The sequence below is a fragment of the Schistocerca nitens genome, chromosome 6 (genome assembly GCF_023898315.1).
Source record: "Schistocerca nitens isolate TAMUIC-IGC-003100 chromosome 6, iqSchNite1.1, whole genome shotgun sequence".
NCBI classification, from domain to species: Eukaryota; Metazoa; Arthropoda; class Insecta; order Orthoptera; family Acrididae; genus Schistocerca; species Schistocerca nitens.
Window position 1 is genome coordinate 603,978,646 of NC_064619.1, and position 17,594 is coordinate 603,996,239.

General features: G+C 42.0%; 1 non-coding gene across 1 annotated transcript; it reads right to left on the reverse strand.

Moving 5' to 3' along the window:
* Positions 1-10,640: 10,640 nt before the first annotated feature.
* Positions 10,641-10,714, reverse strand: Trnai-uau (transfer RNA isoleucine (anticodon UAU)). The gene has a single exon. It is a non-coding gene; the product is annotated as a tRNA-Ile (tRNA).
* Positions 10,715-17,594: the final 6,880 nt, after the last annotated feature.

Below are 17,594 nucleotides of genomic sequence, written 5' to 3' on the forward strand. Positions count from 1 at the left end.
AATGCACGACTGCATGTTGCAGGTCCTGTGAGGTCTTTCTGGACACAGGAAATGTTCGACTGCTGCCCTGGCCAGCACATTCTCCAGATCTTTCACCAGTTGAAAACGTCTGGTCAATGGTAGCCGAGCAACTGGGTCGTCACAATATGCCAGTCACTACTCTTGATGAACTGTGGTATCGTGTTGAGGTTGCATGGGCAGCTGTACCTGTACACGCCATCCAAGCTCTGTTTGGCTCAATGCCCCGGCGTATCAAGGCCGTTATTGCGGCCAGAGGTGGTTGTTCTGGGTACTGATTTCTCAGGATCGATGCACCCAAATTGCGTGAAAATGTAATCACATGTCGATTCTAGTATAGTATATTTGTCCAATAAATACCCGTTTATCATCTGCATTTCTTGTTGGTGTAGCAATTTTAATGGCCAGTAGTGTAGTTAGCTGATGTCTCTGTACATCCGTTTATTATCTCTCGTAAATCATAGCTGGTGGCTGGCAAGCACACCGCTCCTCTCAACCTCTCGCTTCAGACCCGCTACCAGCTCGCTTCACATCTCGCTTTCTACTGACTTCCTACGAACGCTAAAGTGCGGTCTCTCCCGCCAACAATGCTTTCTGGTGCAGACAATCCCTGCTACCTGCTATCAATGCGCGGTCTTTCCCGCTCTTTTCTTAAAATGTATCCACACGCGGTCTCTCCCGCCCTTTTTAAAATTATATCAATGTGCGGTCTCTCCTGTCAACAATACTTTGGTGCAGACATTCCCTGCTACCACAATTATTTCCAACATGACAAATATTGATTATTCCTACATAATCCTATTAATAAAATATAAACATCTTTCATAAATTTTGGCTTGACAATAGACAATAGAAATATACACGTCTTACAAACCTTGAGGGAGGACATTAAACAGAATGACCCCTTCTGAGTCCCCGAAGACCATCGCCACAACTTTACCTGATGAGGGCGAGGTTGCCGGCCGGAGTGGCCGAGCCGTTCTAGGCGCTTCAGTCTGGAACCGCGTGACCGCTACGGTCGCAGGTTCGAATCCTGCCTCGGGCATGGATGTGTGTGATGTCCTTAGGTTGGTTAGGTTTAAGTAGTTCTAGGCTCTAGGGGACTGATGACCTAAGATGTTAAGTCCCATAGTGCTCAGAGCCTTTTTTTTTATTTTTTTATTTTTTATTTATTTATTTATTTATTTTTTTTTTTTTTTTGAGGGCTAGGCTTTGAACTTTTTCTTCGGAGGATAGGTGGTGTGGTGCCACTCCGTGGATTGCGGTTTTGTTTACAGTACGAAGTGATGAACACATGTTTCATCACCTGTCACGATGTTCAACAAACAATTGTCACAATCAGCCTCGTCACGTGCAAGCGGTTCCGCACACATGGTTCTTCGTTACTCTTTATGGTCTTCTGTTACATGACGAGGAACCCAGCAGGCAGACACCGTTGAGTCCCCCAACCGGTGGACTACTGGTACACTACGAACAGAGACGTCCAGTTGAGCAGCGAGGAGGTCTGATTGTGATCCGTTGATCACCTCGAATGAGAGTGTCCGCGCCATCCAACGCAGCTGGAGACACAGGTGTGTGCGTACGGCCGGTACGTGGGAGGTCGGCCGGGTATGCGCGAACTTTTATTCGATGACGACAGGTGCCTCGTCCAACGACTCACCGTACTTTTGTTCACTAGTCTCCGTCGACATCGTGCAAGCGCCTGTGAATATCTGCGATGCTTTTTTTTTTTTTTTTTTGTTTTGAGTCATCAGCTTTCTCATGGGTTTCATGTGGCCTACCACGAATTCCTCTCCTGTGTTATCCTGTGTTAATGTCTCCATCTCAGAATAGCTCTTGCAACCTACGTCTCAACTGTTTGCTGAATGTATTCCAATCTCTGTCTTCCTCTGCAGTTTTTGCTCTCATCAGCTCCCTCTAGTACCACGGAAGTCATTCCCTAATGTCTTCACAGATGTCTTACATCCTCGCCCTTCTCTTTGTGAGTTCCACATATTTCTTTCCTCTCCGATTCTGCGCAGAATATCCTCATTCCTTACGTTATCAGTCCACCTAATTTTCAACTTTCTTCTGTAGCAGCACATCTCATATGCTTCCGCTCTCTTCTGTTGCGGTTTTTGCACAATCTGTGTTTCACTATCATACAATGCTGTGCTCCTACCGTACATTCTCAGAAATTTCTTCATCAAATTAAGGCCTATGTTTGATACTAGTAGACTTTTCTTGGTCAGGAATGCCCTTTTTGCCATTGCTAGTCTGCTTTTGATGTCCTCGTTGCTTCGTCCATCATTCTTTATTTTGCTGCCTAGGTAGTAGTGTTCCTTAACTTTATCTACTTCGCTACCTTCAATCCTGATCTTAACGTTCTCGCTCTTCTTATTTATGCTGCTTGTCATTTCTTTGGCCGAGAGGTTCTAGGCGCTTCAGGCTGGAACCGCGCGACTGCTACGGTCGCAGGTTCGAATCCTGCCTCGGGCATGGATGTGTGTGATGTCCTTAGGTTGGTTAGGTTTAAGTAGTTCTAAGTTCTAAGGGACTGATGACCTCAGATGTTGAGTCCCATAGTGCTCAGAGCCATTTGAACCATTTTGTCATTACTTTCGTCTTCCTTCGATTTGCTTTCAATTCATATTCTGAGCTCATTAGACTTCATTCCATTCAGCAGCTCTTGTTGTTTTTCTTAACTTTAAAATAAAATGGTTCAAATGGCTCTGAACACTTTGGAACTTAACATCTGAGGTCATCAGTCCTCTAGATCATAGAACTACTTAAACCTAACTTAAGGACATCACACACGGCTCTCCCTATAGCTTACCCCTATTTTTCTCAGAATTTCGAACATCTTGAAACATTTTACACTGTCTAACGCTTTTTCCAGGTCGACAAACCCTACGAACGTGTCTTTGTTTTTCTTTAGAGTTGCTTCCATTATCAAACGGAACGGCAGAATCGCCTCTCTGGTGCCTTTACCTTTCCTACCGCCAAACTGATCGTCGTATAACACACCGTCCTGGGTTACAGACGCCATTTTGGAGGCCACGTACCTTACTGCCGCCTATCGGAACTTCGTGAAAGCGTAGAGACTGAAGCGGGAATACTTCACAATGTCTCACAACATATCCCGCATTTTTTCGACCGAAACCGCCGAGAACAGGATGTGTTGCATTGCTTATAAACGCCCCTAATATGTTACGCCCCTTGTTTGGTCGGCACGCTCGCACATGGCGAGACCGAACAGGAGTAAAGAACAGCATGAAGAGCAGTCAAATGGTCTATGTGTTCGTCACACCATGTCCGTACCGCTTCGGCCCAACTACGGCACGAACATCGCTCACCGTGTCATTACTCGTTACGTACTCGTTCCACTGAGGCGAACTGGTGTAATGCGAACGAAACGGCCACGAATTTGCGTGCCGTAAGTACACTTGGTTCAAGAACCATAAAAGAACGTTGTATATATGGAAGAATCCTGGAGATACTAGAAGGTATCAGACAGATTATATAATGGTAAGACAGAGATTTAGGAGCCAGGTTTTAAGTTGTAAGACATTTCCAGGGGCAGACGTGGACTCTGACCACAATCTATTGGTTATGAAATGTAGATTAAAACTGAAGAAACTGCAAAAAGGTGGTAATTTAAGGAGATGGGACCTGGATAAACTGACTAAACCAGAGGTTGTACAGAGTTTTAGGGAGAGCATAAGGGAACAGTTGACAGGAATGACGGAAGGAAATACAGTAGATGAAGAATGGGTAGCTCTGAGGGATGAAGTAGTGAAGGCAGCAGAGGATAAAATAGGAAAAAGAAGAACAGAAGAAATATTGAAATTAATTGATGATAGTAGAAAATATAAAAACGCAGTAAATGAAGCAGGCAAAAAGGAATACAAACGTCCCTAAAACGAGATCGACAGGAAGTGCAAAATGGCTAAGCAGGGCTGGCTAGAGGACAAATGTAAGGAAATAGAGGCTTATCTCACTAGGGGTAAGATAGATACTGCCTACAGGAAAATTAAAGAGACCTTTGGAGAAAAGAGAGCGACTTGTATGAATATCAAGAGCTCAGATGGAAACCCAGTTCTAAGAAAAGAAGGGAAAGCAGAAAGATGCAAGGAGTATGTAGAGGATATATACACAGGCGATGTACTTGAGGAAAATATTATGGAAATAGGAGAGGAGGTAGATGAAGATATAATGGGAGATACGATACTGCGTGAAGAGTTTGACAGAGCACTGAAAGACCTGAGTCGAAACAAGGCCCCGGGAGTAGGCAACATTCCATTAGAACTACTGACGGCCTTGGGAGAGCCAGTCCTGACAAAACTCTGCCATCTGGTGCGCAAGATGTATGAGACAGGCGAAATACCCTCAGACTTCAGGAAGAATATAATAATTCCAATCCCAAAGAAATCAGGTGTTGACAGATGTGAAAATTACCGAACTATCAGTTTAATAAGTCACAGCTGCAAAATACTAACGCGAATTCTTTACAGACGAATGGAAGAACTGGTAGAAGCCGACCTCGGCGAAGATCAGTTTGGATTTCGTAGAAATATTGGAACTAGTGAGGCAATACTGACACTACGACTTATCTCAGAAAATACCTTAAGGAAAGGGAAACCTACATTTCTAGCATTTGTAGACTTAGAGAAGGTTGTCGGCAATGTTGACTGGAATACCCTTTTTGAAATTCTGAAGGTGGCAGGGGTAAAATACAGGGAGCGAAAGGCTATTTACAATTTGTACAGAAACCAGATGGCAGTTATAAGAGTAGAGGGGCAAGAAAGGGAAGCAGCGGTTGGGATGGGAGTGAGACAGGGTTGTAGCCTGTCCCCGATGTTATTCAATCTGTATATTGAGCAAGCAGTAAAGGAAACAAAAGAAAAATTTTGGAGTAGGTATTTAGATCCATGGAGAAGAAATAAAAACTTTAACGTTCGCCGATGACATTGTAATTGGCTCTGAGCACTATGGGACTCAACTGCTGAGGTCATTAGTCCCCTAGAACTCAGAACTAGTTAAACCTAACTAACCTAAGGACATCACAAACATCCATTCCCGAGGCAGGATTCGAACCTGCGACCGTAGTGGTCTTGCGGTTCCAGACTGCAGCGACATTTTAATTCTGTCAGAGACTGCAAAGGACTTGGAAGAGCAGTTGAACGGAATGGATAGTGTCTTGAAGGGAGGATATAAGATGAACATCAACAAGAGCAAAACGAGGATAATGGAATGTAGTCGAATTAATTCGGGTGATGCTGAGGGAATTAGATTAGAAAATGAGACACTTAAAGTAGTAAAGGAGTTTTGCTATTTGGGGAGCGAAATAACTGATGATGGTCGAAGTAGAGAGGATATAAAATGTAGACTGGCAATGACAAGGAAAGCGTTTCTGAAGAAGAGAAATTTGTTAACATCGAGTATAGATTTAAGTGTCAGGAAGTCGTTTCTGAAAGTATTTGCATGGAGTGTAGCCATGTATGGAAGTGAAACGTGGACGTTATATAGTTTGGAGAAAAAGAGAATAGAAGCTTTCGAAATGTGGTACTACAGAAGAATGCTGAAGATTAGATGGGTAGATCACATAACTAATGAGGAGGTATTGAATAGAATTGGGGAGAAGAGGAGTTGAGGGCAGCGTGGAGGTTAAAAATGGTAGAGGGAGACCAAGAGATGAATACACTAAGCAGATTCAGAAGGATGTAGTTTGCAGTAAGTACTGGGAGATGAAGAAGCTTGCACACGAGAGAGTAGCATGGAGAGCTGCATCAAACCAGTCTCACGACTGACAACAACAAGAAGACATGTGAGTAACGAAACATTGCAGGGAATGGCGAAGCGGTGCACTGAGTCCTGTGGAGCACACAATTTGCAACGGACCTAATGCGGAGTAACGCAACTGGCAGTTGAGAAATTGACGGGGAGCTGTTGGAGAGGGAAGGAAGCGCCTTCAGTGGTGTGTTGCCTGTCAGTGCAGTGCCCCGGCGTGACTGACTACAAGGCCGCGAGCGGCGGACCGTGGGGACAGCTCAGGCGGAAAGCGAGCGGGCGGCTGCGGTTAACCGCACAGTGCCACTGCTGTAGGCCTGTCCACACAGGCGGCGAGGCGTGGGCGCTCGCAGCACACCGCAGCACGCTGCTCTGCAAGACTCTTAACTCTTAGAAAGGAACATCCGTCTGACAGGCGGATACGGTTTCACGTTTGCTCCGCTAGAGGCGCTGCAAATCGTCCTACGGTTCTAGGCGGCTGCAAGAATCTCATTTGCTACACTGCTAGCCACCGTAAATGCAACACCCTGAAGGAAGCATCCGAATCAAGTGAAATTTACACCATGGGTTTGCAGCGATGAGATATGCAACTGATTAGAATTTCAGCGCAGACGCACATCACGCGCGCCTGTGGCGCCACCTCATAGCGCCATTTAAGGCTTGGCGATTTCGACGAGTGTACGTTCGGCACGTGTGTTTACCTTGTGGTTGTTTCACAAGACGATCAGTTATGCCTCGTAGACAACAGCGAACATCGTTTGATCAAGTATCCGAGTTCGACAGAGGAAGGATAGTGGCTTACCGAGATTGTGGATTATCATTCAGAGAAATCGCTAGTCGTGTTGGACGAAACCAAACAACCGTAATGCGGATATGTGACCGTTGGATGCAGGAGGGTACGACGGACCGACGTGGTCGATCGCATTCACCTCGGTGCACCACTGCACGTGCTGATAGGCAAATTGTGCGCATGGCAGTGACGGATCGCTCAGTGACATCCCGAACCGTAGCACAGCACATTGCGTCTGTAACGCATCGTCCAGTGTCTGCGCGTACCATTCGACGCCGTTTACAGCAGAGTGGTCTGTCCGCAAGACGTCCATTGCTTCGTCTACCATTGACGCAGAACCACAGACGTCTCCGTCGCCAATGGTGTGATGACAGACGGATGTGGACGGCAGAATGGAATGACGTTGTCTTTACTGACGAGGCACGCTTCTGTCTGCAGCACCACGATGGTCGGATTCGAGTGTGGAGACACCGTGGAGAGAGGATGCTGGACAGCTGCATTATGCACCGCCACACTGGTCTTGCACCGGGTATTATGGTATGGGGCGGTATTGGATATTACTCTCGCACGCCTCTAGTACGCATTGCCGGTACTTTAAATAGCCGGCGCTACATATCCGAGGTGCTGGAGCCAGTTGTCCTTCCTTACCTTCAGGGCTCGGCCACAGCCATATTTCAACAGGATAATGCGCGACCACACGTGGCACGCATTGTCCAAAGGTTCTTCGTCAATAACCAGATTGAAGTGCTTCCCTGGCCGGCTCGCTCTCCGGATCTTTCGCCGATAGAAAACATGTGGTCCATGGTTGCTCAACGAGTGACCCAGATTACATCCCCAGCTGCCACACCAAATGATCTTTGGCAACGTGTGGAAGCTGCTTGGGCTGCTGTACCCCAGGAACACATCCAACGTCTCTTTGACTCAATGCCGAGACGTGTGGCAGCGGTGATCTCCAACAATGGCGGCTACTCTGGCTACTGATTCTGGCAGGAACCACCTGTCACAGACGTCTGTAAACGTAATCATTTGATACTTGGTCAACATGTTATCTACAAAATAAATTTTGTTGTGCTACCCCTTGTCGTTCTTGGTGTTGCATTTACGGTGGCCAGCAGTGTATTTAGCCGTAGTTAGGGTGACCATATGCAACTGTTTAAAAAGAAGGACAAACAGCTTAAAAAAGGAGGACAAAGGAAGAAAAAAGAGGACACATCAAACGGGTCAACTGCAGATGCCAGCTTTGGGCAAGTCACTCGACTGCCAGGAATTACCGGTAAAACTACTAGTTAATTGTCACTGGTGGTCAGTCAGGTAGTGATTCCCAGAGCAACATTTTTTTTATTTTAAGTTAAAAACATTGATCGTGGTGACAGTGTGGCATCAACTGTTTTTATATTTAGGCGTAGTTTTAAGATTTAGCAAAGACGGCTGCCTAAACGCCACTCCTGATTGGTTAATTTCATGTGACTTGTCCAAAGTTGACGGCTTCTATCCTCATCTGCAGTATTCCCCATCAAACGTACGTTCAATTTTAATAAATGAGTTTATTATTTATAGTCATAACATATATACATTCCTTAACAATTATTGATACTTCTCGGAGGAACCAATTTTTTGCACAAGTTTAGGCTTACTTAACAGATAATTGTAAAATGACACTCATGAAAATTCTTTTAAATTATATTGGACCATCAACAGACCTTTCATTGATTCAAAGTTTAATCTGTTTATCTCATCAGTCCACTGTGTGGTAATTAGAGAAAACATTCTTTCAGCATTTGCATTATGCCCTGAAATACTGAAAAAGTATTCAGCAAGTTTCAGCAATTCTGAGTGACAGTCAACTGACTTACTGTCACAAAGAAACTTTATCCATTTTTTACTACAGGATAAAGTCCTATATTCTGGATCATCATTATTCCTTTTTAGAAATTGCCTGAAATTGCAAAACTGATCAAAATATTTTGCACATTCGATTTCAAAGGCTTCACATTTCTCCTGCAAATATACAAGGCTTTTCTCAACATCACTGTAGCAAAAATCATTTTTCAGTGACATCCATCTAAAACATGAGAAGCCCTCAAACATACAGAGCCACCGTTTCAAATATTAATGGTATGACTGATAAAATAAAATAGTTTCCTCCATAAAAAGTTTGACTTCTTTCTCGAAGCTTTCCTCTGTTGCAATTTTCAGGATCTGCTTGACCTTAAGGCAAATGAATTTTTCACTTAATCGGTCTTCAAGCACCTTACATACTGACTCTAAAACTCCAGTGACATCAACCACAGAGTTGTCCTCCTTTTCTAATTCCCGAATACTTGTACTGATCAAAGACATCAATGAATGCAAATACCATAAGTAAGCTTCACTCAACCTGTTCTCAAAATATTGAAACAAAACCTTTGGTGGTTTGCTTTCAGAGAGAAAGTAAGCTTTAAGAGCAGCATACATTTCCAGTATCCTTTCAATGGCTGGAAAAAGAGACAGCCACCTAGTCTTCACATGAGACAGGACTTGATTGTAATTAACTCCAACAAATTCATTAACTGTATTACGCTCAACTTTGTGAAAAAGCCGGACACTGTAAAAATCTGCCCGGACCCCGGACAAAGAGCTAAAAAGGAGGACATGTCCGGATTAATCTGGACGTCTGGTCACCCTAGCCGTAGTGCAGTGAGGGTTAGGTGATTCGGCGTGCCGATTTACGCAACAAAGCTCTGCTTCCATTCCAGACCCACACTGTTTCACAGGCAGATGTTCCAGGCACGACCAAATATTCAAATTACTGTGCCTTACATGTGGATAATCCAACTTACTGTTTAAGCTCTTTTACACGATTTTTTCAGTTACCTGATAAACCCACAGCTTAATTTATGTTTTAGTAAGTTTGCTTAGAGGAATTTAGACTGAATAAGTTTGTTCATGAAATCACAACAATCTAATTACTTATTTTCACTACCGGTACGGTTTAAATGGTTCAAATGGCTCTGAGCACTATGGGACTTACCATCTGAGGTCATCAGTCACCTATACCTAGAACTACTTAAACCTAACTAACCTAAGGGTATCACACACATCCATGCCCGAAGCAAGATTCGAATCTGCGACCGTAGCAGCAGCGCGGTTCCGGACGGAAGCGCCTAGAACCGCTCGGCCACAACGGCCAGCTCAGTACCGGTACGGTTTTGGTTCCTTTTAGTGTATTGCTCTTTCTTTATGAAACACAGATTCACTCGTCTGAAATATTTAATGTACATGGGCAAGTACTTTCCTTAGTATCAATTTTAATTTCTTTTATTGTGGCTCATTCATTTTTCTGTGGTTTTCTGATTGCTAGTTCGTGAATACGGATAGCTACTCTTTTTACAACTCGTTTCGTTAATTGCTTTAAAAAAGGAAGTCCTAGCTTATACTGGTGTCTTACTCAGGTTGCAGAGCTCAACTGCTGGAAAATTATCTGAAGAACTGTTTAACAGAAGCAGACGAATTATAGATGACGGAGGGGATGTTTTCTGAAGACTTTGACTCTGAATTTACATATTCTTGACGAAAACGATCTGTCAGTGGCAGAACACGACACAGACTCGGAAATATCCGAAAACGAACTGGATCAGGATATTTTGTATGAAGAGAATGAAAGTACTACTGCTGGAGTCGAACAGCACCACCCAGCTGGAGAAGTGAACACTCTCAATTCTGATGATAATGTGACAGATACGATAAACACGGAATGTGACCTTCCAGATTCACCACGTGTTGCAAATTGCTGTGTTAGTTTATGTTTATGTCAGCACTACCGGAGCGACACTGCTCAGTATTTCTATGTAGCTAAAATATTGTACAAGATCGATAAAACTTTGTTTAGACTCACGGATTTTGTTTCTGAAATTGAATAAAAAATTAAAATGTCTTTATATACGAAGACAGTAACTAGTTCTCGAAAGAACAGTTTCTGTTGATGACCGTGCAGCTTTTCCCTGGAATAAATGATGACTAACTGACAACCTCAGCTGCCGACAGGTGTTGTTGTTATACCTCGATGTGGGCAGCTGAAAATGTGTGCCCCGACCGGGACTCGAACCCGGGATCTCCTGCTTATATGGCAGACACTCTATCCATCTGAGCCACCGAGGACACAGATGAATAGCGCGACTGTATAAGGTACAATACATATGTAGAATTGTGGACAGTTGGGAATGTGAGTCTCACGGGAAGCGTGCAAGGGATAAGTCCCTGCAGTCGCGCTATTCATCTGTGTCCTCGGTGGCTCAGATGGATAGAGCGTCTGCCATGTAAGCAGGAGATCCCGGGTTAGAGTCCCGGTCGGGGCACACATTTTCAGCTGTCCACATCGAGGTATAACAACAACACCTGTCGGCAGCTGAGGTTGTCAGTTAGTCATCATTTAAAATCTCTTTGTTTCAACACTTCGTCCATTTTAAATTTTCAGATGAATCCCAGTATTCAACAATGTCAGAAAAAAATTATATTCGCTCCACAGGCGGACTTTCCAACTCCCGATCCGCCTCCTCCGCGGTTGTTCCCCAGAAGGCGGTGTAAAATGTTCTTCTTCTTTAGCGTATCGTCTTATAACAGGTTTAAACTGGAGGCTCTCCATCGTGTCCTGTTCAGAGCATCTCCCTTCATCATCTCGTATGTTCGTCCTCTTCTAATTTCATGCATCATTCCAATTCTCTCCTTACCTCTTCCTCTCATTGCTTCCACTTTTCCCTATATAATACTTTGCTGCAGACAATTCCCGTGCAGTATATGTCCCAGCCATGATTTCTTGTTCTTTATGACCACTTCCAATAATCTTCTTTCTTCCCCTTTTTCTTCATTACTCCTTCATTCTTGAATGCGTCAGTTCACTTCACCTTAAGCATTCATCTCCGTAGCCGCATTTCAAAACTTTTTAAATACCTTTCTTCTTAACTGTCTTTGATTCACTGCTATATAACATTACACTCCAGACATAACATTCAGCAAACCGTTTCCCCATCTATATTTTAATGCTTCTGGATGTTAGTAACGGCTACACCTCTTCAAATGCTCTCTTTCCCATGTATACCCTGCTCCTTGTTTCTTCTGCTCAGCTTCCATTCCATGTCATTAAGCTTCTTAGATACACAAAGGATTTTACGTGTTCTTTTTTCCTTCTAGGAATATGTTAACAGGAGCTTCCTTCTTCCTTATTTCATCTCTTTGGTCTCTCCTATATTTTTCTTCATTCCATACTCCTTGTCCCTTCTTGCAATACTCTTTAACATCTTCTGTAGTTCCTCTTCTGTTTCCGCCAGTACCACTTGTTCATCTATGTATTTGATAGTTTTTATCCTTTCTCCTCCAATTTCAATGCCTCTTGTATCAGCTTTGACCTTACCTATCACTTCTTCTCCGCATATGCTGAATAGCTTCGGTGACAGCAAGCATCCTTGCCTTACACACATTTCAACTCATCTCTTCCGTCTCTTCATTCCCTACTCTGCCATTTTTTGGTTTGTATACATCTCATCTATTAACCTTCTATCTTTCCAGTCTATACCCACATTTTTTAAAAATTCTCAGCAGTATACTCCAGTTGACTCTATCGTAAGCATTTACCCAGTTCAACGTTACTCCAACTGCAGTTCTGGCTAAAATAATTCTCATTACGAAAGATTCATCGCAGTATGAGACTGATGTAGTGGAATACTTAGCTTTGAACCGTAGAAACTCCTCCATCAAAAATGTCCATTTGGATGTTAAAATAATATTTTCCAACAGACTAATGAATCATTTTAACAAAAGATGTATTTTCCGTAAGCGTTTGCAAAAATGTTCACACATAAACCGTTTTCTTACAAAAATGACTGATAAAACAGTAACTGTTAAAGGCTTTGCGTCATAATATTGGTCAAACTGCGATTGTGTTTAAGTGCTTCGCCCCGCTCAATATATCCTATCTTAACAATCTTCTTTGGCCTACTGTCAAAAACAATTACTGTTACTGATTTATAACGAAAAGTTAATGAATTACAGAAAACTGTTTGTACAATTTTAAAGACAGTATATAAATTATGATTCACTCTGAATGAATTTCTAAATATTGTTCTTTTGGCATTTGTGTGAAAATTTGGTTATGCAGTTAAAATAAAAATACCTATCGAAATCATTATTTACACCTTGATTTCATGTTGGATTTTGTTCCTGACATTAAGTGAGATACAGTACAAAATGCCAAAACGGAAGCTCAGGTTAAAGTTCTGTACGATAATTTCGTAGTATCAAAATGACCGAAAATCAATAGTGTTTTCATCAGAATTTTCGAGAATCGTTTATGAAAAAGTTAATTACAGCTGAACTAATTGGGTTTTGGCATGATACATGACATGATACATAAAGTGCACAAGTCACGTTAAAAACATTATATGGCTGATAAATGTTCCAAAAGACAGTTTTTAGGTAAGTTGAAATTTGCAAATCTTGCTAATTAATTATTGGTTTAATTACAACATAAATATTTCTCCTAACATTTCTATGTGAATGTAACAATGCAATCACGAGAATGAAATTGTAAATTTTGCTGAAATTTACTACAGTATGTTGATTCATAACATCAGGTTTTCTAACTAATTGTAATTTTTTGTTACTTAAAGTTAAATGGTCTGAAATAATGTTAATGATTTTGATTCGGTTTATAAGTGAACAATACCCTTTAATTTGCTGATAGAAGTAAAGATAAACCATACTTTCTAATTTTTGCACATTAAATATTGTGGATTTTGTAGTATACAATCTGCTAAGCTTTTAATAGTATCGAAGAATTAATTAACTACCCTGTAACTTGTCCTATTACACAGTCGATGAAACAAATGTACACCTTGTCCATTTATATCAGTCTTTCTCCAGTAATCCTCAGACAACCAACAGTATCTTTAGTGTAGAACCCAAACTGATGTATCTCAGTTTTTCCTCAATTTTATTTTCAGTTCTCTTTACTATGCCTCTCGCCACTGCCTTTGTAACATGACTGATAAAACAAATTGTCCTACAGTCTTCGCATTCTTTTGCGTTGCACTTTTTATGTAAAGGAACTATAATGGTCTTAAGTAGATCTTGAGGTCAAATACCGGTGTCGTAAATTCTGTTTAGTACCTCAGTCAACCTGGCTATTGAATTTTAATCTATGACTTTCATTACCTCAGATGGTATTCTGTCACAGCCCAGCGCATTCTCTTTTTCCCATAGCTCTTGCATTGCTTTCTCGAATTCCCATTTCAAAATCTTAGGATCTCGAGCTTCTTCATTTTGCTTCCCTTCATCTTCCAAAACCAATCTGGTGTTATTAGCCTGTGTACCATATAACTCTTCCACATAATCCAGCCAAACTTCCTTCTCTTCTGTGCACACCGTCTACCTGCCATGTTTATTTAATAGTTTTGTACATTCCTTCTAATTTTCTTTTCTTTTACAATTCTTCTGTTCCCTCAGATTATTACCTCATCCAGTCCTCTCATTCATAGTCAATTAATTTTCTTAGTTCATTGTAGAGTTTTCTGTACTGTCTTCTGTCTTCTTCAGGGTTGTCATTTTTCCATTTGCTGCACTCGTCCACTTTATCAACATACTTCCTGTTATCCACTATTTCCTAATTCTTGTTCTGTTCACTTTCTTTTTCTCTCCACTTTCCATATTTAATCCTTCCAACATCGTATTTCTAATGCTATTCCACTCTCCTCTGACTTCTGCTCTTCTCCTTATGTGTTCCAATTTATTTTTGACATAATTACTATACTCCTTCGTAATGTTGCCTGTCTTCAATTTTTCAATATCACATTTTTTTGTCTGTAATCTTTTCGTAATACGTTTTAATCTTGTCCTAATATCTTTTACGAGTAAATTATGGTCTGTGTCAGCACCTGCACCTGGAAAGGTTTCTTCCATCTTAATGATGTTCCTGAATCTCTGACTATAACAAAATCTATTTAATACCTGGAGCTTCCCATGTGCATAACCAGCATCAGTATTAGCAATCCAGAGATGAAATCGTTCTCAGAAGACTACCGTATTTCTCCCCTTTCATTAGTCTTTATAGTCCAAGATCTCCAGCTACTTTGATTCTTATTCCCTTCACCACTGTGCTCTCCCGTCGTTAAAGTTCTTACTTGTCCTTTTCCATATTCTCCATATACTTGCTCAGTCTCCTCATGTATTTTGTCTACTTCCTCTTCGTTTGCATCTGATGCTGGCACATAAACTCGAATAATCTGAAGCTAATAAAAATATGTAGTGTGACTCGGGCCTCCCGTTCGCCGGGTGCAAGTCTTTCGATTTGACGCCAAGTCGGCGACTTGCGCGTCGGTGGGGATGAAATGATGATGATTAAGACAACACAACACCCAGTCCCTGAGCGGAGAAAATTTCAGACCCAGCCGGGAATTGAACCCGGGGCTCTTAGGATTGAGATTCTGTCGCGGTGACTACTCAGCTACCGGGGGTGGACCACCACTGATGTTGAAAAGCCGTTAACGTGTACATTATCCAGCTGATCTGTAGATCAGTTCATTTACTCCATTAATGTGCGGAACCAGGAATTTTCCGAATTTTACCTAAGTAATATTACATTAACCACATTACTTTCAATGTGCTCACCAGACTGGCAGTTGACAAAGCGATGAAACCCACGCACAAACTTACGAGGACAAACACAACACAATATAGACTACCTCTGAAGGCGCTACGAACGTATCACACCGCTCTCTCGGAAGCCATAGTATGCTTTGCAGCAAGCGCATGGGCGCACCGTCTGTTTCTAGCGATCCATAGAAACACAGTGAGGCGAGGACAGAGGTGTATACTACCCAGAATGTCGGGTGCTTTCGACAACACATCCGCAGAAACTTGTGTGTGGTTCTGGGGACTTGCAGTGGCTTCTGGGCAAAGAGGGGTAGACAGGACAAGGTTCAAGAAATAACAGGGGAAAACATCCTAGACATGCTTCAGTTAAACAGCTGGCGCGTTGACCCAGGCCAACTGGATTAGAAAGACGACCAAGAAAGGCAGTGGCGTTTCCTCGTTTTTCCCCAACACAGGGAAACGGCTGACGCTGAAAAGCATATGGATCCAAGCTGCGGCATTGTTAATTTTCTGACTGGCCAACGCATTTGAATCGTGTGGCTCTTAGCCACACCGGTACGTGTACATGCCGGGCTTGTGGTTCTCCTGAACATGTGGCATTACATTACTACACCTTTACACGTGTAAGACATGTAAAATAATCTAGGGCGGGTCAAAAGTCCTTGGAACCTTCATAAGTTGGAAGAATAAAGGGAAAATTGAAATGTGATGATGGGAACATAGGTTTGACATGGGGTCACAACTATTGGAGTGAATGTCATTCATGGCTCCCATCTTGAAATCCGCCATTTTGTATTCAAGTCATTTTTTTTAAAATGGGAAGGGGTGTATGACACATCAAATAACATTCGCTTGAGCTCGGGAATTGAGTGGTGTAATTTGTTTTTGTCTATTTTGTACAGTTTAGAAGTTATTAATGTTCAAAGTTACCTTGATACCGGCTCATGTCTCTCTTTGTTCCAGCTGATCTAAAATGGTATGAAGGTAATTTGTCAACTCTGAACATTAATAACCTCTAAACTGTACATGATAGACAAAAACAACTTACACCACTAAATTCCAGACCTCAAGCGAGTGTTACTTGATGTGTCATACACCCCCCTTCCCATTTAAAAAAAATGATTTGAATCCAAGCTGGCGGATTTCAAGATGGCGGCCATTCACTCCAAAAGTTACGGCCCTACGTCAAACCTATGTTCACATCATCACATTTCAGTTTTCCCTTTAATCTTCCAACTTATGAACGTGTCCAAGGACTTTTGACTCGCCCTGTATAATGGCATCAAAGAAATGTTACAAAACCCAGAAAAATTGTGTGTTCTAGCAACATCACTGATAAACTTTCAAGAACACTGCCGGACAAGAAAATCCATAAGACAGATCTCGAACACATACACAACAAACACGACGACAGGATCTTTGGGAGGACACAAAATCAGACACAGGCACTGGTGAAGGTGAAGAGACAAAAAAATGACACGAACACAACAACACCAGACACAGACTAATAACATACGGAAATAACTTCTCAAAAAGATAAATAAGATAATTATAAGAAAAGCAGACATAGTACGTGGTTGGTACTTGTATGTAAACTGCACTTTAAGTATGAGAACTAAATAATGTAAAGGAATATGAATAATATAAACAAAGAGACAATCATAACCTCTGAAGAATACGCCATAAGAAGAGTCGAGGTTCGAAGTTCCAGAGTTCTCCTCCCGCCTATGGCACTGGTTAAAAGAAACACTAACTTGCACACAAATAGACAGTGTAACATCACACATACAACATGCGGAACTACGTCTAGCTGTAGCAACACAAACAGCGAAATGGATATGCACTACGTAAGCACATAGAAGATGTAATAAGTACTACTAGTTTCTTAGACAATAGAAACAAACACGTGCAGAGGCGCTCATGATGTGTTTCATTTAGTATGAAGACATAATTTTGTACGCTACTTCCAGGTGGGACAGGCCGAGACCCTTCCACTTGGAATGGCAACATGAATTGTATATTCCATAAGATTTCGGGATTGCAGCCGGATCTCATCGACTTCTTTCCACGATATTTCGGCTGCCAACCTTACAGCCATCTTCAGGCGAGTGTTTGACACTGGAGATTGCTAGTGCAAGTCGCTGCGACTTGCACTAGCAATCCCCAGTGTCAAACACTCGCCTGAAGATGGCTGTAAGGTTGGCAGCCGAAATATCGTGGAAAGAAGTCGATGAGATCCGGTTGCAATCCCGAAATCTTATGGAATATTCGATACGCCGGGAAAATTTCAAGAGTAACATAAATTGTAAGTTATACACCATATTTTGTTTTAAAAGTAAAACAAAAATTGTAGATCGTTCCTTTCCCATCTTTCTGTTATCATCTTCTAAATTAC